The sequence below is a fragment of the Schistocerca piceifrons genome, chromosome 1, assembly GCF_021461385.2.
Source record: "Schistocerca piceifrons isolate TAMUIC-IGC-003096 chromosome 1, iqSchPice1.1, whole genome shotgun sequence".
Lineage (NCBI taxonomy): Eukaryota > Metazoa > Arthropoda > Insecta > Orthoptera > Acrididae > Schistocerca > Schistocerca piceifrons.
In genome coordinates this window covers 1,254,597,130-1,254,625,117 of record NC_060138.1, presented here as the reverse complement: position 1 = coordinate 1,254,625,117, position 27,988 = coordinate 1,254,597,130, and the positions used below count along the sequence as shown (strand labels likewise).

Sequence of the window (27,988 nt, the reverse complement as noted above, 5' to 3'; positions counted from 1 at the left end):
TAAGGTCTCCTCCTGGTTACTTTGATGATATGCTACGTTTGTTCTAATACAGTTTTCTTAAAAAAATGTTCGGAACTACCCTCGCATTGCAAGGATAGTACCGTGCCATTTTTTTCTGCATGGGTAGCCGGTGGTGAAAGGGTACAGTACCGCCCAACATTGAAAATAGGTACGAAATTCTTGTCAGAACAACACATTTTTTGTGTAAAAGTAACTCAATTTCAATTAATACAGCGAAGCCGGATACCAGTGTGGGAAAGAATGACAATTTATTTATTTAATTGATCACATGTGCACTCCCTCAAAATAAATCCCTACATCCAGTGTGGTGAGATCTGTGAAAGGAATGAATGTATGGTCGTCTGCTAACCACAGATAGTGAATCGGAATATATGATCATCTTTGAGTCGATCCTTTGGCTACCTTTGGTGAGACCAAAGAGATGGAAGTTACCAGAGCTTTGAGCGTCTGAAATGTGGCTGACCAATAAGGTAGCAAGGTGCTTCTCCCACTTCGAGAGAGGTGCGAGAGAATCAGAATACGGCCATGTTTCAGCACTCTGCCGCTGAACCTACTGCTGTAAAGACCTGTTTTTTTGTTGTGCTCCGGAATGAAAGAGTGGAGGCATGGTATGGATGTGGAATATTTAAGAGTAGTTAGAATTAATAATTTCTCTTTCACAGGACCTTTTGTGGGGAAAATTACAAAGTGAGGCAGGTAAATTTAAGGGGATTGTAGTAAACCAACGGTCACAAAGAGCCCACGTGTAGATATAAGTTGAGATACTTCCGTGAGCTTAAGCTGAAATATTTAAGAATTAATAGCGTGTGTACAATAAGCTGGAATATTTAAGAATTAATAGCGTGTGTACAATAAGCTGAAATATTTAAGAAATAGCGTGTGTATCATAAGTTGAAGTATTTAAGAAATATCATTCCGTGTGACGCTGAATTTAAACTCTGAGAGAGAATCAAGGTGAGTCGGCCGTTTTTCCAGCAACGCCACATGGCTTGCATTGCACAGGAAGACGTGCGTTTATCTCCAGAGTTCACATTAGGGAAGTAGAAATTACAAAGTGGGGCAGTGTCGTGTGAAACTGGGATAAATATTGATTGAAGTGGGAAAGCGGAAAGTGATGAAGTTGTAACCGTTCTTTGTGTAATATTTCATATTGTTGTGTTGTGTATGTCTTGTAATTTGGGTATGTGTGTTTTGCATGGGAGTAGCAAGGTAGTTTCGAAAGATTTGTGGGTATGCCTGTTCCTTCTGTATCGCTCGATCTGGAGGAAAGTTTCGTGAGGATTATTGTGAGAGGCGAAGTGTGAGGTATAATAAAAGATCCACCATCCGATCCAGGGAGTGCACTGTTGCGGTAAATAGATTACGAGACCATAGTATAGAGATTCACTAACGTAAAGCCATGCCCACTGGGCGGAATTTCTCATGTGATTTTGTTGTAGGTTGTAGAATTTGTGTGTTTAGGAATAAATCAAATAGTGAAAAGAAAGAGATTGGTGGCCTTTTTCATTAAATTGTATGTTATCGTAATGTCCCGAATTTATATAAATGCCGTTAAATCAAAGACAAAAGGTAAATGTGGTATTGCCAGTGCGTAGTGTACAGTCAGAGTTCTATAAATCACTGATAGTCAGATGCGTGTTTCCGTTGCGTATTATTCATACAGGAGGATAATTTGTAACTAAATAGTAAGATACGAGAATTCATGTTGCTCGATAAATTAAGGAAGATTCCACTCGCTTGGCAAACCACACATCTTGCAGGCCTGACTGCTTGATGCCACAGTATGAGAAAGGCAAGTGGGTGCCTCTCAAGCTCAGTAGATTTAAGTTAGCTTAAGAGGGGGTAGCCTATAAGAGAATGAGTTGCGATGAATTTGAAGAAATGCACTGAGAGGCTATACGAGAAAAGTACAGAAAGCAGGTATAGATAGGACTTTTTGGGAATAATGATGAATGAAGGGAGATCTCCAAGAAGTAAAGAAAGTTTTGTTTGCAAAATACTGCAGTACAACAAACCCTGTCCTTTCCTTTTGTATTATTCCGCTATATGTATATGTACCCTTGTGTATTTGTCTTTTTCCTGTCTTTATGTGTTTAGCTAATAAGATTTATGTTGTAGAATTTTTCAAATACTATGTTATTTTCTTTGTAAAGATGTTTATACATTATTTATTCTGTTCTGTCTTAATGTTCATGTGTGAAGTTGGTGTTTCGAAAGTTATTCTGATCTTTTATGTATGTACTCATGTCATAATTCCTGGAACACTGACGTATATGTTATTTCGATTCTTTTGTAAAGCCTGTACTACAAATGTTATCTGTATTGTTATGTTCTTTAATGATGTATTTTGTACCTTTGTAATTGTATTTTCATGTTGTAAATTTATAATTGTATAGACACCAGTTCTTCAAATTAAGTTACATTTCACTGCACACATTTCTGTTGGTCATAGTATATGGACAATATGTGAGAAGTTGGGACTGTTAGTGTTTGCACGTGTGTTACTAATTCAGCAAGGGACTGGATAACAGTATTGCTGGTTCTAAGGACAATTCCAAAAACTTTGTGAGTGCACAAGTGGTGGTTTATGGACTTGCTATATTCTCCGCAAGACTCTTCGATGGTGAATGTGCACCTGCACAATCGCAACAGATGGCTGCTGGCTATCTCTACAAGGACTACAGTGGGTCTGCATCTTTGATGACCCACTAATACCATTATTTCTACAAGGACTGCAGTGGGTCTGCACCTCTGGTGGCCCACCAATACCACAATCTCTACCAGGACTACAGTGGGCCTGTCCACACTTTCTACAAGGACTGCAGTGGGTTTGCACCTCTGGTGGCCCACCAATACCATACTCTCTACCAGGACTACAGTGGGTCTGCTCTGTGATGACCTACCTACCAATACTCTTCAAAATTTCGACTGACTCTGCTGTGGGTTTGCTCTGTTGTGGTCCATTACCTGTATGCATGTCAAGAGTCAGCACTGTCTTTCCGTTGGAAGGACAACACTACTTCTTCAAGACTGCATGGAAATCCACTACTTCTGTGTGCATTTTCTTTTACTGCTCAGACTTTGAGAAAAACACTGCAATTTTACTGTGATGAACAATCTGGACTGTCTTTATGGACTGTAAGAAATTTTTACCTTTTGACCAACATTGTATCAATAAGTGTGTGCATTTGATTTCTTTGTTATTGTAATTATAAAAAAAAATTTTTCAAATCTGTATTGGCCACTGCCCAATCCAATTTGTAAAATTTTTGGGGGGAGCATGGGGGCTATGTAAGTAGGCTGTTTAGGTTTTTTTTTATTGGTAACGCCACCTCTGTATGAAAATCACTGGCTGTGCTGTGTGCAGTCTGTGGCTGCTTTGCATTGTTGTAATACTCGCCATTGTAGTGTTGGGCAGCGGCAGCTGGATGTGAACAGCACGTAGCGTTGCGCAGTTGGAGGTGTTGGGGCGTGAACGGAAGACGGCCTAACAGTGTGCGGGACCGTAGCCCAGCTTCATGGAGACGGTTGCGAATGGTCCTCGCCAATACCCCAGGAGCAACAGTGTCCCTAATTTGCTGGGAAGTGGCGGTGCGGTCCCCTACGGCACTGCGTAGGATCCTACGGTCTTGGCGTGCATCCGTGCGTCGCTGCGGTCCGGTACCAGGTCGACGGGCACGTGCACCTTCCGCCGACCACTGGCGACAACATCGATGTACTGTGGAGACCTCACGCCCCACGTGTTGAGCAATTCGGCGGTACGTCCACCCGGCCTCCCGCATGCTCACTATACGCCCTCGCTCAAAGTCCGTCAACTGCACATACGGTTCACGTCCACGCTGTCGCGGCATGCTACCAGTGTTAAAGACTGCGATGGAGCTCCGTATGCCACGACAAACTGGCTGACACTGACGGCGGCGGTGCACAAACGCTGCGCAGCTAGCGCCATTTGACGGCCAACACCGCGGTTCCTGGTGTGTCCGCTGTGCCGTGCGTGTGATCATTGCTTGTACAGCCCTCTCGCAGTGTCCGGAGCAAGTATGGTGGGTCTGACACACCGGTGTCAATGTGTTCTTTTTTCCATTTCCAGGAGTGTATATTCCAAGAACTTTATGGCTTTCTGCTATTTTATACCACTTGTAAGTAGGCTGTTTAGGTTTTTTTATTGGTAACGCCACCTCTGTATGAAAATCACTGGCTGTGCTGTGTGCAGTCTGTGGCTGCTTTGCATTGTTGTAATACTCGCCATTGTAGTGTTGGGCAGCGGCAGCTGGATGTGAACAGCACGTAGCGTTGCGCAGTTGGAGGTGAGCCGCCAGCACTGGTGGATGTGGGGAGAGAGATGGCGGAGTTTTGAAATTTGTCATGAACTGCTATATTTATATATGATGATATCAAGGTAAATACATTGTTTGTTCTCTATTAATATCTTTCATTTGCTAACTATCCCTATCAGTAGTTACTGCCTTCAGTAGTTTGAATCTTTTATTTAGCTGGCAGTAGTGGCGCTCGCTGTATTGCAGTAGCTTGAGCAGCGAAGATTTTTGTGAGGTAAGTGATTTGTGAAAGGTATAGTTTAATGTTAGTCAGGGCCATTCTTTTGTAGGGAATTTTGAAAGTCAGATTGCGTTGCGCTAACAAAATATTGTGTGTCAGTTTAAGCACAGTCATGTATAATTGTTCAAAGGGGACGTTTCACACTGGCTGTCGTCGATTCCCTATCGGCAGTAGCACTGTTTTTCTGGGGTTGGTTTGGGCGCCTGACGCTTTTTGGAATGTGTTCATGATGGTTTATACTCTCCCAATATCTTCCTGATCTTCAATAAAGATGCCTAGGTCGTCAGCGTAGGCTATACATGCTATTGCTTTGTCTCCTACGGAGAATGCTCTGATGTCATTTGTGAGTTTCCGCAGCAGCAGGTCCAGTGCTATAGCGAATAAAGCCATTGACAATGGACAGCGTTGCCTCACGGATCTGTCCAGTTTTATCTGTTTTGTTTTCCAACTGTTGATAATAACTGTCGATCTCGCAGTACTTAGTGTCTTCTGGATGATTGTGATGAATTTTTGCCCAAACCCGAGTCTGTTTAGTGTCTCTTCGAGATATTTGTGATCGATCGTGTCGAAGGCTTTGTTGAAGTCCACCGAAATTATGGCACCAACGCTTCTGGTGGTGGCTGCCTGTGCTATTATGTCCCTGTAAGTGCATGTAGCGTCAAATACATTTTTCCCTGGAAATACATTTTTCCCTGGTACCGCACATGTTTGCCACGGACTGATGACTTTCCTCATCGCCGATTTCAGGTTGTTTGCGATGCATTTCGCTATTATTTTATAGTCGGCGTTGAGGAGCGTAATCGGACGAAACTCTTCAATGCGGCGGGCAGCTCTCTTCTTAGAGATGAGGGTTGTGGCCCCTTCGGTCAACCCAGGTGGAATTTCCGCCCCAGCGAGTATCTCGTTCAACATCTCCGTCAATTGCACTGCTAGCACGTCCCAATATGCGAGGTAGAACTCGAGCGGGATGCCGTCGGCGCCGGGTGCTCTGCCTCTTGCGCTGGTCCTCATCGTTCCTTTGATGTCATCCACGTCGGCATTTTCTGTCAGCAACGCCCTGTCTGCGTCTGTGAGCACGCTCCTCGTCTGCTGGAGGATATCAGCAGTTGCCGCGTCGTTCGTCGCTTCTCGACGGAACATGTCTCGGAAATAGTCCTCGATGTGTTTTGTTAACTCCGTTTTCGTCGTGAGCGTCTTTCCATGCTTGTCCTGAAGCTCACTTACGCACTTTCCTGCGCCTCTCTCCCTTTCCCTATTTAGGTGGTGCATGGTGAGTGGCTCTTCATCCACCTCGCCATATGTTTTACTTCTGGTGAGGACGCCTCTTATTTGCTGTTTCTTTATTTGAAGGAGTTTTGCCTCGACTCTCCTTACACGCGGCAGGTATTGCTGGTCGTCTGCTGGTGCGTCGAGTGCGTCTTTCAGGCACTGCTCGCAGAACTCGGCCGCGGTCCGCCTCCAGTATGACTTTTCCGCGCTGCATGTTATTATGCTTCGCTCGTGCCAGCCACCACTCGGTCGTGCTGCTGTAGCGTGCGCGCTGTGCCAGGCATTCTTGCCACGTTTCCACTATTTGCTTGCGCAGTTCCGCGTGCTGCAGGTGATGTAAGTAGGCTGTTTAGGTTTTCTTATTGGTAACGCCACGTAGTGCTCTGTATGAAAATCACTGGCTTTGCTGTGTGCAGTCTGTGGCTAGTTTGCATTGTTGTCTGCCATTGTAGTGTTGGGCAGCTGGATGTTAACAGCGCGTAGCGTTGCGCAGTTGGAGGTGAGCCGCCAGCAGTGGTGGATGTGGGGAAGTGAGATGGCGGATTTTTGAGAGCGGATGATCTGGACGTGTGTCCATCAGAAACAGTACGTTTGCAAGAATGGATGTCATGAACTGCTATATATATTATGACTTTGTTTGTTCTCTATCAAAATCTTTCATTTGCTAACTATGCCTATCAGTAGTTAGTGCCTTCAGTAGTTAGAATCTTTTATTTAGCTGGCAGTAGTAACGCTCGCTGTATTGCAGTAGTTCGAGTAATGAAGATTTTTGTGAGGTAAGCGATTCATGAAAGGTATAGCTTTACGTTAGTCAGGGCTATTCTTTTGTAGGGATTACTGAAAGTCAGATTGCGTTGCGCTAAAAAAAAAAAAGAATATTGTGTGTCGGTTTAAGCACAGTCATTTATAATTTTTCTAAGGGGACGTTTCATATGTCGACCCTTAGTCGAGGATACCTCACTGGAATCTTCTGATTTGTTCTTGTAGTTTGTGTAATTAGTGTAGCTATTGTTTATTGCTAGCGCGTAATTATAGAGAGAATTTCCTTTGTATTTGTAGTTTTTCATTGTTGTACAGTAAAACAGTTGTGGCATTCATGTAGATTTGTGTTTTTTTTATTTTGCTCTTCAAATTGTGCTTTTCTGTGTTGTTGTGTGAAATATTGTGACAATAATGGCGTGTGAAAAACGTAATACTAGGCTCCAAAGTACACTGAGAAATGACAGTGAAGTCGAATGCAGTGTGTCAGCGCCACCGTGTAATGAATTAACTAATGTTCAAACTAGTAATTTGATAACTGTGCATATGGAAATGGAGCGGGCTGCAGATAATGGTGTAGACAGTGAAACAATTAGTGAACAGGGAAGCATTATCGATCGATCGGTCAGCAACAGTTCGCTCAGGAATCCGAAATGACAGGACACAATCTTGCAAATACGTAGATTCAGGTTTTGCGTCTACACCGTTTTCTCAAATAAGTCAAGACACATTTTCTGCTCGTCAAAATGTGAGTGTTGCCGGTGCAAATGCACTGCCGAAAAGCATAGAGAAACACATTCCAGACACTAATACATTATTATTGCAATTAATGCAACAAACGAAACAAAATCAGAGACAAACACAGCAACAGTTAGACACAGTGGAACAAAATCTTCAACAGTTAGACACAATGGAACAACACCAGAGACAAACACAGCAACAGTTAGACGCAATGGAACAAAATCTTCACACCACGCTTGAACAAACATGTGAAGATTTAACTACTGAGTTACATAAAATCGAATAGAAATGTCAAAAAGTCTGTAATGACGTAAAAACACAAATTTGTGAGCATTTCCAACCTATTTTTTCGCGGCATGAAAATGCATTACAGAATCACGAAGCAGCCATAAAGGAGCTGCAAACTATTGTTCATGAAAATCATGACATCTTGCAAGCTAAAATTGACTCAGTTGCATCTGCCGATTCGGTCACGCAACTTGCAAAAACTCAGGAAAACTTAAAGGACACAGTAGATACTATTTCAACACAAATGGACACTCTGAAACTTGGTTCAGAAAAACACACTGAGGAAATAAGTTCACTATCGGAGAAAGTAGCCGAACTTTCGGATCAGTTCACTAACTTATCTACAAAGGTGGATGAAGATCTGAGTGACACAGGACCTGTAGCCATCACTGACACAGAAGAGTATGAACAAATTAAGAAATTCAAACAAAATCAGAATCAAATTAATACGCAACACAAAAGAGAAATCCGGGAAGTACAACATCAGTTGGCACAAGTAATACAAGAATTACATATTTCAGAGGACACTCACGCTCCAACACGGGAAGAGGAACTTAGAAATACGGAAAAGCCACAAAGTAATAACACAGGGCATTTCGGAAGTTGTGAAAGAAATTGGCAATGTGCACCGAATTTTGAAATGGAACCGCCGAAACGACGTAACAATGATCGACATGCGACTCGCCGACACGATGATTTTGACTATAAGCTGTTCATTACTACACGTAAATTCAAAACACTGGTCGTTGGAACACAGATTAGAATTTATGTGTGGCTACTTAGAGAATGAACCAGCTGTAAGAATGCGATCGGTCATTCATGATTGCCACAGTGAAGGAGAATTTTACCATGCCTTCCTCTCAGCATATTGGTCTCAAGCCACACAAGACCGCGTAAAACATGGTATCATAATGATGAAACACTTTGAACAATCTGAATTTTCCAGTCTTGTCAAATATTTTGAAGACATGTTGCACAAGAATCAGTACCTGTCAAACCCATACAGCCCCTCAGAACTCATCCGCATTTGCTTAATCAAATTGCCTGAACATTTGCGACACATTATTTTGACAGGACGTTGCAAAGACGACATTGAAGCTTTTCAGGGGCTCTTACAAGAACTGGAAATTGACACTGACAATCGCGGAACGCGAAAACAGGAGCACAACAATTACAGGTCACATCCGTCACAGTTCTGCGATGACAGAAATAATAACTGGACATGACAAGGCTATTCTTACAACGTAAATCGTGTCCAAAACAGTCACCACCCATATGACAACCGTTGGCAGAGTTGTAATAATTACAGGGAAAGATCACCTCTCCGCTGTAATGACTATCACAGAGACAATCAGAGAAACAGACAGTATGGAAACCAAAATAATTATTATCAAGGGAGACAGAATAACTTCAGACGCAACGGTCCACCACGCAGTTACGATTCTGGGAGAAATTCTCCACCACGTGGACAACAAGAAAGAAACTATGGAATCTCCCGACAGGACGACAGACGATATGATCGTAACGACAGACCTGAATTGCATCAGAACTGGCGGGATTCAAACAGGGCAGGGCCCTCTCGACAAGGTGAATTTGTAGAAGTTAGGTCTCCAAACCCCAATAACGACGCGCGCCAACAAAGAGACAATAGGCAATGACTCATACCGCTGGCAGCCACAAAACTTACTTATGAAACTAACGACGCAGCTGCCGTAGCTAGTAATTACGTAAAAATGGAAGACATTAGGGACATCTTACGCCAGGAACACGACGTAAAATATAACAACATTGCATATCCTGTGATTCACGTTGCAGTAAATGACGTAAAATTTACGGCAGTACTTGACTCTGGCAGTCCCAGTTCAGCAATTAGTGAAACAGCCTTTAGTAAATGCAACAAATCAAACGATTGCCCCACACTTCCGTTACGTAAGATTAAATTACAAGGTGCAATCGTTGGAAAAAGTGTAGATGTACGCCAACAAACCAACTTGGAATTCTTTTGTCAAAGCCACAGTGTCTCTATGAACTTTCTTATTGTTCCATTATTGTCGACGGAAATTATATTGAGAGTAGACTTTTTGAATGAATACAAAGCAATCTTAAACTTTCACGACGCTGAAATAAGTTTAGAGAAAGAAAGTAAGTCAATAGCATTGAAATTTGAAGATTGGCTCTCAAACCATGACGAGGAAATTAATCGGCTTTACCTTCTGTTAGACAACAGTTCGGAATTTTCTACGGAACTAGACACTAACAATCACTCTGCAAGTACTGACAGGGATGATATCGACGACTTATTTGAAACTAATGAGTTAATTCAGAATAAAATCCAAACAATTGAAAATTGTAATGACACTGATAGGAAGGACCTTTTTGAGATTTTTCAAGCACATTCCACAGTTTTTACTCACAAAACAGGAACAATCAAGGTATTTCAATACCAATTTCGTGTTCGTGAGCATACTAAATTTTGTGTTAGACCATATATAATTCCAGCACATTATAGGGACCGTGTTAGAACAGAAATACAATTTATGCTTGACGATGGCGTTATTGAGCCTGTAGTAAGCTCATACAACAATCCATTACATGTTGTTGAGAAGAAAAATGGATCGATCAGACTTGTCTTAGATTCGAGACAAATCAATACTATCATTATTCCTGAAACAGACAGGCCGCAAACGATGGAAGAACTTCTTCAAAATTTTAATGGTGTAAAAGTGTTGTCTTCTATTGATCTCAGATCCAGCTTTTATCAGATCGAACTTCATCCAGAATGTAGAAAATACACAGCTTTTTTTTGTTTCGGCGTTCGTTATCAATTTCGGAAACTTCCTTTTGGTTTGAACATTTCTTCGGCAGCGTTCATTCGCGGACTAAATTCCATATTACCTGATTTCTTGAAACGTCACATCACCTTATATGTGGATGATATTCTAATAGCAGAAGCCTCATGGGAACAACATAATCGCATCCTCATCAGTTTGTAACGTATTTTTGCAGAATCTGGAATTGCAGTTAACTTGGAAAAGTCTGAATTCGGTAGGTCAAAGGTGAGGTTTTTGGGACATATTATTTCTTCTGAAGGCATTCAGCCGGATCCTGAAAAGTCAGAAGCTATCAGAGCCATTCCAGTTCAATCCACAAAAAAAAACAAGTCCACAGTTTTCTAGGTCTCGTAAATTTTTACCGTCGTTTTCTGAATACGCAAATTCTAGTTACACCAAAACTTTGTTCTCTCACTGGAAAAAATACTATTTGGAACTGGGACGAACAAGCACAGCTGGAATTCAATTCTTTGAAAGAATCGCTACTTAATGCGCCAAAACTAGCTCATCCAGATCTGTCACAAGATTTCTGTCTTAGCATGGATTCTTCTAAAGTCGGTCTTGGTGCCCATTTATTTCAAGAAGCCATAGAAAATCACACTACTGTTCAGAAAGCCATTGCTTTTGCTAGCCGAGTGCTAACAAAATCTGAAAAAAATTATTCCGTTACTGAATTAGAAGCTTGAGCTATCGTTAGGGCATTTAACAAATTCCGTTTCTTTCTTTCTGGCAAGCACGTAAAAGTATACAGTGATCATCGTGCATTACAATTTCTTATGTCTTCAAAATTAAATCATGACAGGTTAAAACGTTGGGCATTGTTTCTGCAAGAATTCCACTTCACAATAGTCTACATTCCCGGCAAGGAGAACATTGTTGCGGACGCACTGTCACGCGCACCGGCTGGGCTTGAGAAAAGTAACACAGAAGGCAACCTCGAGAAAAATTTCAGTATTCTTTACATTCAGAAAGTCGCCTTTGAAAACTTCATCACCACATCTTTAAAGGACATTGCTCATGAACAAGATAAAGATCCGATTTGGAAAGACATCAAAAGTAAATGGCATGAAAAGCCGCACACTCAGATTCGGTATTATTATCTGGTTAGAAACAACATACACTTCAAACGTTGCACTGTTGATGACAAGCTATGGGTACTTTGCATTCCAGACGATTTTGTTAATAAGCTCATTTGGTACATTCATTTCAGCTACGCACATTTTGGTCCACGAAAATGTTATCATATTCTTCGAACGACTTGTTATTTTAACAATATGGAAAAGAGAATTCGAAGAGTCTTGTCTATTTGTAAACTTTGTCAAAAGGCGAAACCATCTACTATCTCACATCGTGCTCCATTGTTTCGTATCATTCCTTCTAAATTAAAAGAATTTGCTGCTGTTGATCTCTTGGGACCCCTTGTCAGAACATCGAATGGATTTTCGTACGTTCTAGTCGCTGTTGAACTTACTTCAAAATTTGTTTCTTTCACTCCGTTACGTAAAGCCACTGGACGGTCTGTATCCAACGCCTTTGTTAAAAATTTCTTACGTGAAGTTGGACACGTTAGTAAAGCCATTTCAGATAACGGACCGCAATTCAGATCTGCTGTTTGGTCACACATGCTTCGGAACCATAAAATCAAACCTGTTTTTATTTCATTGTACTCACCACATTGTAACCCATCTGAACGGATTATGAAAGAAATCAATAAGCCTTGCAAACTTTATTGTCACAGAAAGCATCAGCATTGGGACAGATATTTACACTTATTTCAAAATGTGCTGAATGAAATGCCTCATGACTCCACTGCTTTACCACCTATTCTTGTACTGAAGAATGAAGAACCACCGAACAGAATCAGAGAGATTGTACCCTTACCGAATACACGTAAATTTCGACACAAAGACATAATTGATTTGGCTATTAAAAATATAAAATCTGCAGCAGACAAAAGGAGAAAACTACACAGTAAAGCAAATGCAAAGAAATTATATATTGGCCAGAAAGTTGTCATTAAAGCTCATTCATTGTCACATAAGAAGAAACACTTGAGTCACAAATTCTTTCTAGTTTACAATGGACCTTACAGAATCCGACGTATACCACATGACAACTGCGTTGAAGTTGAAACTCTGCGTACTAGGAAGAGTAAAGGATTGCACCACATTTCACATGTAAAAGCGTTTATTGAAAGATAATCTGCTTTTTAACTTATTCTTTGCCATAAAACTTTTCACATCACATTTCTAGTATGCTTTGTCAGACTTAGAAACTGTTAACATGCAACAATGTTTGAAGTTAAATATCCAGTCAAGAACCAAGAGAACTTATTTAGACAGTATTTACGAGTACATCGTTATAGTGAACAGACGACACAGTGTTATTGTGTGTGTACATTCTTGCTTGTTAGTTGTACGATTACGTAACGACTATAAGGCTTACATACTTAGAACATATACAGGTACTGCTAATGAGATTTTAATGTGACATTTTGGTTTACTTGAAAATAGATTCTGGATTTAAAGTACTTTCTGAGAGATACCAGATGACACAGTGGTTAGTTTATGTGACAGCTACACGATTATATCACGACGCTACTAATGAGTGACAATTTACATTGTTTCTTTTGCGGTGTATCTGTTTTATATCTGCACAGTTTTTCTGTATTATTCTGGAAAGTAAAACATGTTTTAGTAGTAACTTTTGTGGTATAACTACAATGAGACAGCCTTTTCTGTAGCACAACAATACGTTACAGCACAGTACTTTCTTCACTATGGCAATAAGCGTAATAATTAAGATATCTATACGCAAAGCATTTCACTTTTGTTTATGAGGAGGTGAGTACATTGACTTCAGCAGAACTTTGCTTACAGAGGACGATAACTACGACAGTTCCACAGAATTATCTTACAGCAAGACGCACATTTATCGCTACATGACACGCATTTGAGTGATTAATTTATTTTTAAAGATTTTTGAATTACAGTGATACAAAAGTTTTCCGTGATGCATAATTGCTGTAATCTGTAACACCTGAGGGTATAATTACATTAATCCTCAGGGGGTACACGTTTACTTTGTGTACCATGTGTTTGGCAAGCACAAGGAGCCCCAGCTAATATGGTATTTGCTTATACAACTTTACACATCAGTACCATATTTCTCTAGCACAGAATTACACAGCTATCTGATTATTTAACAGAGAAACAAACATTTTTTTTACTATGTCAGTGACACCTGTTTACGCAATTACAGTGTTGGATAACTTCACACTTATGAAATTGTATTTTGTCTGTACTTTGTGAACTGTTCATATTTTTTTTGGAACCATTGTGATACTATGAGAGCTTTGAATGATGTATTTGGTATGGGATCATGATTCTTAAAGTACGTTTGAGGTAGATGACACTATTGAAATGAACAGATAATTTTTTTTAGGTTTTGACATTATTGCAGAAAGCTACGACATTTTTGAGATTTGGCTGAGTTTTTATGATATTATTACGATGACAATGTGTATTATGCTGTTGAGGTATGTTTATGATCAATAAGCTGATGCTATATGAGGAATTTGATTATGCTATGTATTTATTATGATGAAATATTGAAGGTGTGTCGACGAATATGTATATAGGTAATAAGGTAAGGAATAATGAGTAGTGGTTAGGCACTCTGATTTGAGAAAAAGGATGTTGGAAACCAAGAATCGTACTTTAAGAGTTATGAAATGTGTGTAAATGCGTGAATGTATCACAATGCCGATGAATATTTTTGAGACACTGTTATATTTATAGGATTTTGTTTCTACAGATTTGCAACGCAAATTCTCGACCTGTGAAATTTTTTATATGAGACTGTCACTGTAGTGCAAACTGGTGTCGTAAATATTTCGGTAAGAAAGTTAAGTGAGGTCACCTTCACGTAATGCGTAGTGGGCACCCGGCTGCGCGACAGTCGCCTGGAAAAAAGCCATTAGTGTGTGCCTTTCAGAGGCATAGGTGGAGAAAAAAGGAGGCCATTATCCTCGCTGTTGACGTTTCTTTGTAGAAAGCATCACAAATCGACAAGCTCAATCTTGAAAATATATGATTACACTGTGGAGCTCTTAATTTATGATATTTACTAAAATCCCTAATGAAATGATGAGAAACATTTTATATCTACTGTCTTTCTAGTTGAGAGATTGCTCATTTTGTTTAATATCTAGTTTGTAGCTGCACTACGGCATTGGTTAATATAAAATTTAATAGATGTACTAATGTAAATGTTTTCTGTCTACAGATCCATTAAACAATAATTTTATAATCAACTTTCTTAAAAAGAGGGAACACAAATAGACATTTCCCTTCACAGGAATTGCGTAAATAATTTTTTTAACGACTTGGTAACTTTCTTGCAGAGTAAGATTTTGTGATGCATCACTCTAGTGTTAAGATGTGACATAGGTATTAGACATGGCCATCTTTACTGTAATTTTTTTTCTGCTTGAGCTTTGTCATGTTTAGATATAAATTATAGCATTTGCTGCTGCTGTTTGCCAGGTATAGTGTTACTGAATTTCACTTTGTATTAGTCTGTTAAGCCAGTTTTACTACTGATTTATTTTTCTTTTTGCTGCACATTGGCTCATATTAGTGATAATGTTTCATTTTCTTTGCTAACATATATATATATTGCTGCTTGCTTTGCCAATTTGAATTTTTTGTCATTGCTGTTTGTGTTAATTGTTATGTGCTGCTGCATTGCCTCGTCCCTTGGTATATATATCTGAGCTCCACAGATTTAAGTTAGCCTAAGAAAGGGTAGGATATATAAGAGAACGAGTTGTGATGAATTGGAAGAAATGCATTCAGAAGCTATAAGAAAATGGTTTGGCCAAAAAAGTATTTTGAAAGAGGATGTGAACAAAAAAGTAGGGTTTAGATACAACAGGTTTGGGTAGGATTTTCTTGGAAATAAATGATGAGGTAAGATAATGGAAAATAAATAATGAGGTAGGAAATATGTGAACATATAAATACAGAAAGCATTCTTGGATAGGATTTTTTTGGTGGAAACAAATGTTGAAATAAGACGAAAGATCTATGGAATGAAGTTTTGGGTTGGACTGCAGTACCAAATGTTACACTGAAAACAAACCCTGCACTTTCCTCTTGTGTTATTCTGCTATGTGTTTGTGTACCCTTGTTTATTTGTGTTTTTGCTGTCTTTATCTGTTTAGCTAATAAGATTTATGTTGTAGAATTTTTCAAATACTATGTTATTTTCTTTGTAAAGATGTTTAGACATTATTTATTCTGTTTTGTTTTAATGCTCATGTGTGAAGTTGATGTTTCAAAAGTTATTCTGATCTTTTATGTATGTACCTATATCATAATTCTTGTAACAGTGATGTACATGTTTATTTCTATTCTTTTGTAAAGCCTGTGTTACTACAAATGTTACCTGTATTGTTATGTTCTTTAATGATGCATTTTTTACCTTTGTTATTGTATTCTTATGTTATAAAATTGTAATTGACACCAGTTCATCAAATTAAGCAACTTATAAGTTACATTTCACTGCACACGTTTCTGTTGGTCATAGTATATGGACAATATGTGAGAAGCAGGGACTGATAGTGTTTGTACATGTGTTAATAATTCAGTAAGTGACTGGTTAACAGCATTGCTGGTTCTAATGACAATTAAAAAAAAGCTTTGTGCGTGCACAAGTGGTGGTTTATGGACTTGCTATATTGTCCACAAGACTCTTCAATGGTGATTGTGCACCTGCACAGTCGCAACTGATGGCTGCTAGCCATCTCTACAAGGACTACAGTGGGTCTGCACCTCTGGTGGTCCACCAATATCATACTCTCTACCAAGACTATAGTGTGTCTGCTCTGTGATGACCTACCTACCAATATTCTTTAAAACTTCGACTGATTCTGCTGTGGGTTTGCTCTGTTGTGGCCCATTACCTGTCTGCAAGTCGAGAGTCAGCACTGTCTTTCCGTTGGAAGGACAACACTACTTCTCCAAGAGTGCATGGAAATCCACTAGTTCTGTGTGCATTTTCAATAAAGGAAAAACACTGCAATTTTACTGTGATGATAGGTCAGGACCGTCTTTATGGATTGTGAGAAAATTTTAGCTTTTGACCAACATTGTATCAATAGGTGTGTGCATTTGATATCATTGTTGTTGTAATTATGAAAAATTTTATCAAATCATTATTGGCCACTGCCCAAAACAATTTGTAAACTTTTTTGTGGGGAGCACGGGGGCTATGTAAGTAGGCTGTTTAGGTTTTCTTATTGGTAACGCCACGTAGTGCTCTGTATGAAAATCACTGGCTGTGCTGTGTGCAGTCTGTGGCTAGTTTGCATTGTTGTCTGCCATTGTAGTGTTGGGCAGCTGGATGTTAACAGTGCGTAGCGTTGCGCAGTTGGAGGTGAGCCGCCAGCAGTGGTGGATGTGGGGAGAGAGATGGCGGAGTTTTGAGAGCGGGTGATCTGGACGTGTGTCGATCAGAAACAGTACATTGTAAGAATTCATGTCATGAACTGCTATATATATTATGACTTTTGAACATTATTAAGGTAAATACATTGTTTGTTCTCTATCAAAATCTTTCATTTGCTAACTATGCCTATCAGCAGTTAGTGCCTTCAATAGTTAGAATCTTTTATTTAGCTGGCAGTAGTGGCGCTCGCTGTATTGCATTAGTTCGAGTAATGAAGATTTTTGTGAGGTAAGTGATTCATGAAAGGTATAGGTTAATGTTAGTCAGGGCCATTCTTTTGTAGGGATTACTGAAAGTCAGATTGCGTTGCGCTAAAAAAAAAAAAATATTGTGTGTCGGTTTAAGCACAGTCATGTATAATTTTTCTAAGGGGACATTTCAGTGTTCGGTATTTAGCTTCCAAGTGCTTCTTGTGCCCACGTTCTTTCGTTTCTGGAGATGCAGGCTGCATTCGTAGCTGCAGTGGTCCGAAAAGATGACAGGATAGACTTCGACGTGCGCTACATTTTTAGTTGCTGCTCAGCTGACATATATACGGTCCAGTCTGCTTTTACCATTTTTGTGGTGGTATGTAAATTCAGTGTGTGTTGGATGGAGAAGGCGCCACAAATCTTCTATTTTCAGTCGTCGGATCAGTTGTTGCAGTTCTAGGCACATGTTTGCTACAGGTATTTGGTCTTCAGCTGCGGCGACACAGTTAAAATCTCCTCCAAGGATGATGTTGTTATTGTTCTGTATCAGCAGTTCGGCTACTTCTTCATTATAGAAGTTGCTTCTTGCTCGCTTGTTGTCTGTGCCAGAAGGTGCGTATATGTCGGTAAAGAGCGTCTCTTCTATGTTTAGCGCCATCCCTCGGCCGCTTGACAACATTTCAGTCCCGCCAAAGTCGATCCCGTTCCGTACCATTATTGCCGTACCGCATTGGGATTCTGGGTCTATATTTGTGATTTCCGCATATCCTGGTATCTGGTTTATTTTAGTCGTAACCACTTCTTGCAATAGTGCAACGTCTGTTCTTCTATGGCGTAGGAAGTACGCGAGGGCTCGAATTTTTAAAGGTGTGCTCATTTCATTTATGTTAACTGTGACAACTTTATGGATTGTATTTGCCTGCCTGCTCATTTAGTTTAACATCTCTCTGGCTGTTTTCTCTTCGGTCCTGTGACGAGTTGGAGCTGCGTCTTTTCTTGTTTTTCTTTGCGGGTTTGTTTACCATTTTCGTCGTTTGTGTCTGTTCGTCGTCTGTATTTTGTTTTTTTTTTCGGTTTGTCACCTGGTGGAGCACTTTGCGGTGACATCGTCGTTTTGGTTGAGCTTTAAAACTTTTCTCAGGTGGTTACTCTTCTCCTTTATCCACTGCTCGCGCGTCTGCTCCACGGTCGGGACGGCGCTCTCGCCCGCGGGCGTCGTCGCCTCGATTTGCATATTTTCGGTGGCCTGCTCCTCTCACAGTTCCTCCTGCACCTGTTGTTGTGTCGTCGCTCGGTCATCGGCTGACCTTGCTGCTCCGCCTCGTCCGAGCTGGCGTCGCTAATCTGCCTTTTACCTGCGTTTCCTGCCGGCTGGCCCGCAGCGGGGGCAGGGACCGGTTCACCCTCGCCGCCGTTGCCTCCCCCCGGCTGGGCTGCCGCTGCCCGCCTTCTCCTGCGGCTGTCTCTGCTGTGGCGCGTCCCTAATCGGGGGAAATTCGGCAGCGAGATTCTGTGCTCTCCCAGCGTACGTATCTTCTCTGGGCAGCTGTAGTGGTCTTTTTCGCGGGCATTCATTTCTCATATGTCCTGTAGCGTGACAGATGGAGCAGGTCTGCGGCTGTCCGGTATACGAAACGAAACCCCTGAGCCCACAAACGTTAATGAAAGACGGGATATGTTATCTGAGGTCCATTTATACCGTTCGGACGCCCGACTCCACCTGTATTCGGTAAGCACTCCTCCATTTTTCTCTTGTTAGTCTAAAAACATTCCCATAAAGCCTACAGCTCTTAATGACTTCCTCGTCCGCTACTTCAAACGGTAAATTGTAGATTTTGACGTTACGGATCCCGCAGCCAGAAGGCTGCATCTGAACGTTGCTTAGTGACCCATCTCTGTGTTTAAATTTCCAGGGTCCCCCATTTGTATTCACCAGTCTGTCAATTTCTGGGGGATTTCCTATTTTTATAAACAGAGCGTACAGAATAAAGTCCAACTGAATTCCGAGAATGTCCTCTATCGGCACTTTTACGTCATCAATTAATCAATTGTGGATGTCGAAAGCAGTCCGCTTCTCCAAATTCCTATCAAATGTCCACTGGATCGTGTCTTCACGATTGAGCGTCGCCAAGATTTCCGATTTTGAAACGTTAAAGGTACAAAGTTTTATACTCGCCAAGGCGAAGAGGCTGCAGCTCGCTCGGCGTCCACCTCGTGCAGCGGGCGCGGTGCGGGGGCGGTGCGGGGGCGGTCTCGTGGCCGGCCGGCGACGGCGGGGCGGCCGGGAAATCCTCGGCTACCTGCGACGCACAATGGCGAGCGGCACACGAGTTGCCAGGCGGGCAGCCAGCGAAGTACTAACCGGGCCCGATGTTGCTTAACTTCGGTGATCGGACGAGAACCGGTGTATTCAACATGGTATGGCCGTTGGCGTCCTTATACTGTAGCCGCGCCACAGAGGAAGCATTCGCCTCTTCTCCCAACACAAGCGATCGCCGCTTTCCGTAGCACATTTTCGCGGGAGACGCATCTTGTTCTTGTTGTCCGGCGCGGGGAGGGGTGGGGGGGGGGCTGCGCGGGGTGTGGCAGTGTCCTGCTGGAGGGCGCCCCTGCTGCCGACGCAAGTTTTCTCACGTGACACACGCCGCGCTGCCGGATATTTGCGGTGCATTCGCGCCAGTCCCCTTCCGTCCTGACTGGCCCGACTCTGCCCGACTGCCGCTCACTACCTCTCGGGTCGTGGTCCATATGACAGCACAAGCGCGAGAAACGTCTGCGGGAGGAGGCTAGACGAATAAATTTATGATTACAAATCGAATTTGGAGCTGTACACCGCTGCAGAACGATAGGCGCTAACGTATTTCGGAGCATACCTGCCGATTCATACTGTTTTGTCGTTTTCAAAGACTTCCTGGCAAACTTCATTAGCACATTCTCCCTCGGACTGAGTTAATGATTGAAGCAATTAACAGGACTACTTTCAATGTAAATGTATAACACGCACAAATGAAATTCATACAGTAGTAGCAATTAGATGTGTTCTTTAACCCATGCATGCAGCATTGTTGTCATTGTTCACCAAAATAAACGTAGTTTTAATTATAAGTATTGAATATGGAGAAATATGGATAAATGCTTTTTAGGTCATGCCGAGAGCTGACGCGATTTTCTAGATGCAGGGAGATGTTGAAGTCATGCCGTGCGCCGACGATTATTAACCATGAATATTTTATTGTAGGTAATGCAGAGAGATATAGAAGCCATGCCGTGCGCTGACAATTATCAACGGTGAATATTTTTTATTATAGGCTATGAAGAGAGATGACACGAGGTACAAAGGAGAGAGGAGAATGAAGATGTTAGTATGTAAGGAATATAACTTAGCAATGGTTTATTTTGATAACAGGTGACACAGCGCACCACATTAAATTGCTTACTATATGTACTTCGCTATTCGAAAAAATTTTTCTGCATTGAACACGATATCTTTTACATCAGATACATACATACGTAAAACAGATCATGCCAAATGTCAGCATACCGATTCGCATTCTGCGTAAAATACAAATGGTTTCTCTTAAATAACAATGACGATGTTTGCTACACAACTCAAACATAATTTATAGTCGACTGACAATATGACTCGTAACTGACGACCACATTGCCGAACATACTAAAGTCACAGAAAGTGACATAGTTTGTATAAAGGTACTTGTCTATTTTATTTAAAACGTTGATGCCTAAATGTACTACTAAATTCCACCTACAGGAATATTTGCTTGTGTTATTGACTGTCACGTAATGTCATATGTACTGTAGGCTGAATTCACTACAGATGAAAAATGTGTTTTTTTGTAATTGTTAAAAACTATAAACTTTTTCTACAGTCACACAAGGTGACATATTTGTCCTTTTAAACGTAAAATAAGAATACGGTAAAGATAATTTTTATGAGCACAGAGGAAAGAGATGATGTAAAATTTGGTAATAACCGTATCCGTAAACCTTTTGGCAAAATGCATATACCCGTACCTTAATTCCTATGCATCCCCATGGTTATGGAGCATAAACAAAGTGAATAGCGAACCACGTTACTTCAATGTACGATGTTACCTATGAGGTGTCGGCATTCCAAGATGCACACCACTGTCATGATGTACGGCAATAGGTGCTTGCATACCAAGATGCACACCATCACTACTAATGGAGAACTGGAGTTGGAACTTGTACCTGATGTAGCTGCGGCAACTCAGGCAATTCGACGGTTAACTTAGTGTTTGGTTACACTAAAACTATGGATCAAAGAGTCGACGGAATCACATGGCGAAAACTGGTGTTGTGCTATGTGAGGGAAAGAAACGGACTTTTGAGTGCATTCACAGACAGTTGCCAGTGCTTTGACCATAATATCCAATTCCTTTTTTTTCCCCTTCCTTGAATAAGGTACTAATAGATGCCAATTTTACCAGAGAAACAAATTTATAATGAAACATAAACTATGTTCTAATTTTTGGTCATCCATTACTATTAGAGAAATAAATTACTTTTACTACCTGACGTACACTGCCAACTTACTGACTCACATTATTTATATATTTTGATGAATACTCTTTTGAATATTCTATTTGTTGGGCTTAGGAAAACAAATTCTTATGACAGTAAGTGTATGTGCTTTGTTGAAAGAAATATTCTATCATTAACTTACTTATTACTGCACATATTTCTATAATCAAATTTTCTCCTTACGTCAAGTCCAAAGGACTTAACGGCGTAGGAAAATTTTAAGGAAACCCAGTGGAGGGTTATGTAAGACGTGTATATGTCTATTTTCAAACCACAATTTATGAAAGATGTTTATATTTTATCAATAGGATTAAGTAGGAATAATTAATATTTGTCATGTTGGAAATAACTGTGATAGCAGGGAATGTCTGCACCAGAAAGCATTGTTGGCAGGAGAGACCACACTATAGCGTTCGTAGGAAGTCAGTAGTAAGCGAGATGTGAAGCGAGTCGGTAGCAGGTCTGAAGCGAGAGGTTGAGAGGAGCGGTGTGCCTGCCAGCCACCAGCCACCAGCTATGATTTACAAGAGATTATAAACGGATGTACAGAGACATCAGCTAACTATTATCATAAGAGGAACTAATATTATTGAATTATTCTTTGTGAGAAACTCAAGACTACTGAAGGTATGTTTACAGAATGCCTAAGATTATTGTAAAAAGTAAGTCCCATTTGAACGTTTGTAAAATCATTTCATTCAGAATATAATTAATTTTTGCCGGCAATATTGCGTTACTGATTATAATCCATCCCAAAAACCATCAACGTAAAACTTTGCAAAATTTTAATGTTGTCAAGAAAAAGTTTAACTATGAATTACGTAACTTCAGTCAAATTAATTAAAGAATAACGTCAGCTTTGCTATTAAAGAATAACGTCAGCTTTGGTAAGAAATACAGCCACTTATTATGACAGCCCACCAGCAGCTAATAGAGTATAGTAAAACAGAGTAAGTATATTCATGTCGCAGTTCGATGTAGCAGTTAGATGGCGATCCAGTAACAGTAAAAAAGGTAAGGAACAGTTTTGGGTTATTGCAGATAACGACTGAGGGCCACGACGACGACACATTCTATGTTTCGTCGAAATAATCAGAAAATCACTTTTAATAAGCAGCATTTAAATTTGTATGCGAAGATTGAGAAAGAGATTTTATTTCAAAAGGATGATTTGATTTGTTATAATTAAGCAAGAGACAGAAATCCTAAGGGAAGGTTTCATAGGTTGTTGTAGGAGGGAAGGTTGCGTAACAAGAGAGATATAGAGGAGACGGGAAGGTTTCACTATTTTAAAATCAGCTTGGGAGGAGAGCGTTGATTTCGGCATTGTCATCTATTTAGCTGCTTTAAAGTAAATGGATCGAAGATGGATCCAAGTCTGACTTGTCTTATTAAGAAACCTAAGTCGGCCCCCAGCGAGTTAAACTGCTTCCCCAGGGGGAAGGCGTGCCGGTCCCCGGCGGACTAGGGCCGAGGTCCTGTGTGCCGGCCAGCCTGAGGGTGGTTTTTAAGGCGGTTTTCCATCTGCCTCGGCGAATGCGGGCTGGTTCCCCTTATTCCGCCTCAGTTACACTATGTCCGCGATTGCTGCGCAAACATTGTCTCGACGTATGCGTACACCATAATTACTCTACCACGCAAACGTTGGGGTTACACTCGTGTGGAATTAGACGTTTCCGGGGGGGTCAACTTGGGGCCGAACTGCACGACAACCGTGGGTTCCGTATGTGGCGGTGGTGGGGTGCGTGGACTGCTGTAGCCTGTTGTGGGGTTGTGTAACTCTGGGGGCTATGGCGGAGACGAAGCCTCTCCGTCGTTTCTAGGTCCCCAGTACAATACATACATACATACATATGTTTTAAAACCAAGTTAATAAAGTTGTAAAATTTTACAGGTGAAAACAACTTATTAGAGAAACGGTGCCTGCCCGTACTCCGCACAACTTCCACGTATTCGAAGTATTGGCCTTCGGACGTTGTCAGATGCTTTCCCCGGTATGTATCTCAGCTGACGCCTATGGGGCCATGTCAACCACATTGGCAGCTCGGTGTTGCAGGAACTCTGTAAGGGTGTCTGTCTGTCAACCGAACTCATCTTATTTACATTGAACGTTATAACCTTAGAGGCAAAGCGTTCCTGCATTTAAGCGCTATGTGGAGGCGGGGGTTGTGGCTGCTGTGGGCCGTCCGGCCGGAGTTCGAGGTCCTCTGGTTCGGTGTTTTGGTTTCCCGAGCTCGCGGACGACGTGTCTGGCGCTTCCTCGCCGGATGTCTCCATCCTCTCGCCATTCGATCCGCTGTTACGGCTTCGCCGTCTATTGCGTCGCCTTTTCGTTTTTGTAAAATGGGAGTCGTTTCTCTCTTTGCGCTGCTCGTCGGATTCCTTAAGGATCCGCGCTAGCTTAGTCACTTGGTTCTTTAAGTCCTGCTCGCGCCCCTAGAGTCTGATAGAAAGCATTACCTTGAAGTATTACTTGGTTCTTTCAATTTGACATCAGTTGTTGATTTTCCTAATCTCGTAATCGGATGGTACGGGAAAGCAGCACACTGATAGATAATGTTTTCATAGACCAAGATATATTTAACCAAATAAAAACTTGTCCTGTTAAGAATGGTCTGTCTGATCATGATGCACAGCTGGTTACAGTATATGATATAGCCCCATACAGCAATGTAAAACAGTCCCCCAAAGTAGTGTGTTCAATTAAGGTTGGGGAAAGCTAGCAGCAGTTAGATTGGGATGAAGTGTGTAGGGAACATGATGCTAATTTAAAATTTCACCTATTTCATTATACCTTTGTGAGGATACTTGGAAACAGTTTCCCTAAGAAAACAGTGGAATATAATTGTAAGAAACCATATAAAAAGCCGTGGCTTACTAAAGGGATAAAAATATCTTGTAAACGGAAAAGGGAAGTGTATGTTATATCTAGGAGGATTAATGATCGCGAAACAGTGAAACGTTATAAAAACTACTGCACTGCATTAAGAAAAGTTATTAAATGGTCCAGAAGTATTGTAAGTAGGCTGTTTAGGTTTTTATATTGGTAACGCCACGTAGCGCTCTGTATGAAAATCACTGGCTGTGCTGTGTGCAGTCAGTAGCTGGTTGGCATTGTAGTAATACTCGACATTGTAGTGTTGGGCAGCTGGATGTTAACAGCGCGTAGCGTTGCGCAGTTGGAGGTGAGCCGCCAGCAGTGGTGGATGTGGGGAAGTGAGATGGCGGATTTTTGAGAGCGGATGATCTGGACGTGTGTCCATCATAAACAGTACATTTGTAAGATTGGATATCATGAACTGATATATATATATATATTATGACTTTTGAACACTATTAAGGTAAATACATTGTTTGTTCTCTATTAAAATCTTTCATTTGCTAACTACGCCTATCAGTAGTTAGTGCCTTCAGTAGTTTGAATCTTTTATTTAGCTGGCAGTAGTGCCGCTCGCTGTATTGCAGTAGCTTGAGTAACGAAGATTTTTGTGAGGTAAGTGATTTGTGAAAGGTATAGGTTAATGTTAGTCAGGGCCATTCTTTTGTAGGGATTATTGAAAGTCAGATTGCGTTGCGCTAAAGAGATATTGTGTGTCAGTTTAGTGTTGATCGGAATAGGTAAAGAGCGAAATGTCTGAGTACGTTCAGTTTTACTCAGCTTTTTGAAAATCAAATAATATAAGAGATTTAACAGCACAGTAATTCAATAATTTTTCTAAGGGGACGTTTCAGTATGTGCATGATGTCTGAGATTGGCATAACTGATAACAAAATTAAAACAATTTGAAATATTGTTAAAAGGGAAACAGGGCAACTGTGAGCACAGGAAGACTGTATTTATATCAAATACAATGAAAAGTTTGTTAACAAGAAGTTAGAAATAGAAAACACTTTTAATAATCATTTTTAAGTGTTGTAGAGAAAATAGGGTCCAGCTATTCAATAGAAAATACAAAGCAGTATATGGGAGAGGTAGTACCTATGCATTATGATAAAACTGAAATTCAACCCACCTCTCCTGCTGAATTTAGGAAAATAACAGATTCACTAGAAAGTAAAATCTCACATGGAATTGATGGCATTTCCAACAGAGTACTAAAAGCTTGTTCCCAACAAATAAGTATGATTCTCAGCCACATATGTAGTAGCTCACTGAAACAGGGCTTTTTTCCAGATAGACTGAAATCGCTATTGTTAAACCATTGCCTAAAATAGGAGATAGATCTGATGCTAACAACTACCGCCAGATCTCACTTCTGACAGCTTTATCCAAAATTGTTGATAAATTAATGTATTCAAGAGTAGCATCACATATTTGTAAAAATGAAGTACTAACAAAATGTAAGTTTGGTTTTCAGAAAGGCTTTTCTACAGAAAATGCTATGTATGCTTTCACTGATCAAATATTAAATGCATCGAATAACCGAACATCACCCATTGGGATATTTTGTAATCTCTCAAAGGCTTTCGATTGTGTGAATCATGAAATTCTTCTAGATAAGCTTAAGTATTGTGGTATGAGTGGGACAGTGCAAAAATTGTTTATACATACTTAACCGGGAAAATGCAGAAGGTTGAAATTAAGAGTACAGATAGTCTGCAAAAACCAGCAGAGTCCTCTAACTGGGGAGGTATCAAGAATGGTGTCTCACAGGGTACAGTCTTGGGTCCCTTATTGTTCTTTAACGACTTGCCTCTCTACATTCATGAAGATGCAAAGCTAGTTCTTTTTGCTGATGATACAAGTACAACAATCACACCCAACAAGCAAGAACCAGCTGAGGAAATTGCAAATAATGTCTTTCTGAAAATTATTAAGTGGTTCCCTGCAAATGGACTCTAACTAAATTTTGAGAAAACATGGTTTATACAATTCTGTACAGTAAATGGCATAACACTATTGATAAATATAGACTATGAACAGAAATCTGTTGCTAACGCAGAATACTCAAAATTTCTGGCTGTGTGTATTGATGAGAAACTGAATTGGAAGAAACATATTGATGGAAGAAACATATGAAATGATTAGGTTCAGCTACTTATGCCATTAGGGTTATTGCAAATTTTGGTGATAAACATATCAGTAAATTAGACTACTATGCCTATTTTCATTCAGTGCTTTCATATGGCATCATATTTTGGGGAAATTCATCATTAAGAGAGACAGTATTCATTGCACAAAAGCGTGTAATCAGAATAACAGCTGCAGCCTACCCGATATCATCTTGCGGACGTTTATTTAAGGAACTCGGGATGTTCACAGTACCTTCACAATGCATATATTCACTTACGAAATTTGTCATTAATAGCCCATCCCATTTCAAAAATAATAGCGAAGTGCATAGCTACAACACTAGAAGAAAGAGTGATCTTCACTATTCTGGATTAAATCTCACTTTATCGCAGAAAGTGGTGAATTACGCTGCCACAAAAATCATTGGTCATTTGCCAAATAGTATCAAAAGTCCGACAGATAGCCAACGAACATTTAAAAGCAAATTAAAAGAATTTCTGAATGACAACTCCTCCTATTCAATAGATTAATTCTCAGATATGAAGTAGTAACTGTACAAAAAAAAAAAAAAAAAAAAAAAGTGTGAAAAAAAACATACGTTAAAGTGACACGTTCCACATCATTACGAAATGTCGTATTCGTGACCTGTGGAACAAGGATTAATGTATGTGTGTACGTATGTAGGCGTACGAAGTGGGCGTGCCCGCACTCGGCTCAGCCGCCGGCGCTGGGGGGTTCACTCCCTCCCCTCGGGCGGCCGGCTCACCTCCCTGTGTCTGCTCGTTGTCAGACTCGCTGGCTGAGCTAAAGCAGTGGTGTGGGGGAGAGGGGGGGGTGACAGCGCGGCGGTGGCCGGGTTCGCCGGCGTGGTCTGCTGCCGCTGCGGCTGCCACGGCCGGCTCCTCGTTCGCCTCCAGACTACCCGTCACAGCTGCGGTATGATTCGTACTGTTCTCGCGCAGCAATTGGGCCGGCCGTCTGTTTTTAGGACAGTTTTGTAGTTGCGTATAGAGCTCGTGGGCGGCTGGCCACTGTATTGAATTACTCCCTTGTGGCCGCCGACGACCAAGAAAGACGGTATGTGCTTTCTCAGTACCGAGCGCACAGTTTTCACCCCGAATCTACTTTGTATCGTTGTCCCCCTACCCAGAAGTCTCTAATCACGGTGTTGTAACCACAGGAACAAGCCAAGTCTAATTGCAGTACCTTGAGGATAGTACGTAGGAAGAAGTTAAAGTTGT

The 27,988-nt window shown here is 40.9% G+C and overlaps 1 pseudogene; it reads right to left on the bottom strand.

The window, feature by feature from the left end:
* Positions 1-19,484: 19,484 nt before the first annotated feature.
* On the bottom strand, positions 19,485-19,602 carry LOC124718795 (annotated as a pseudogene).
* Positions 19,603-27,988: the final 8,386 nt, after the last annotated feature.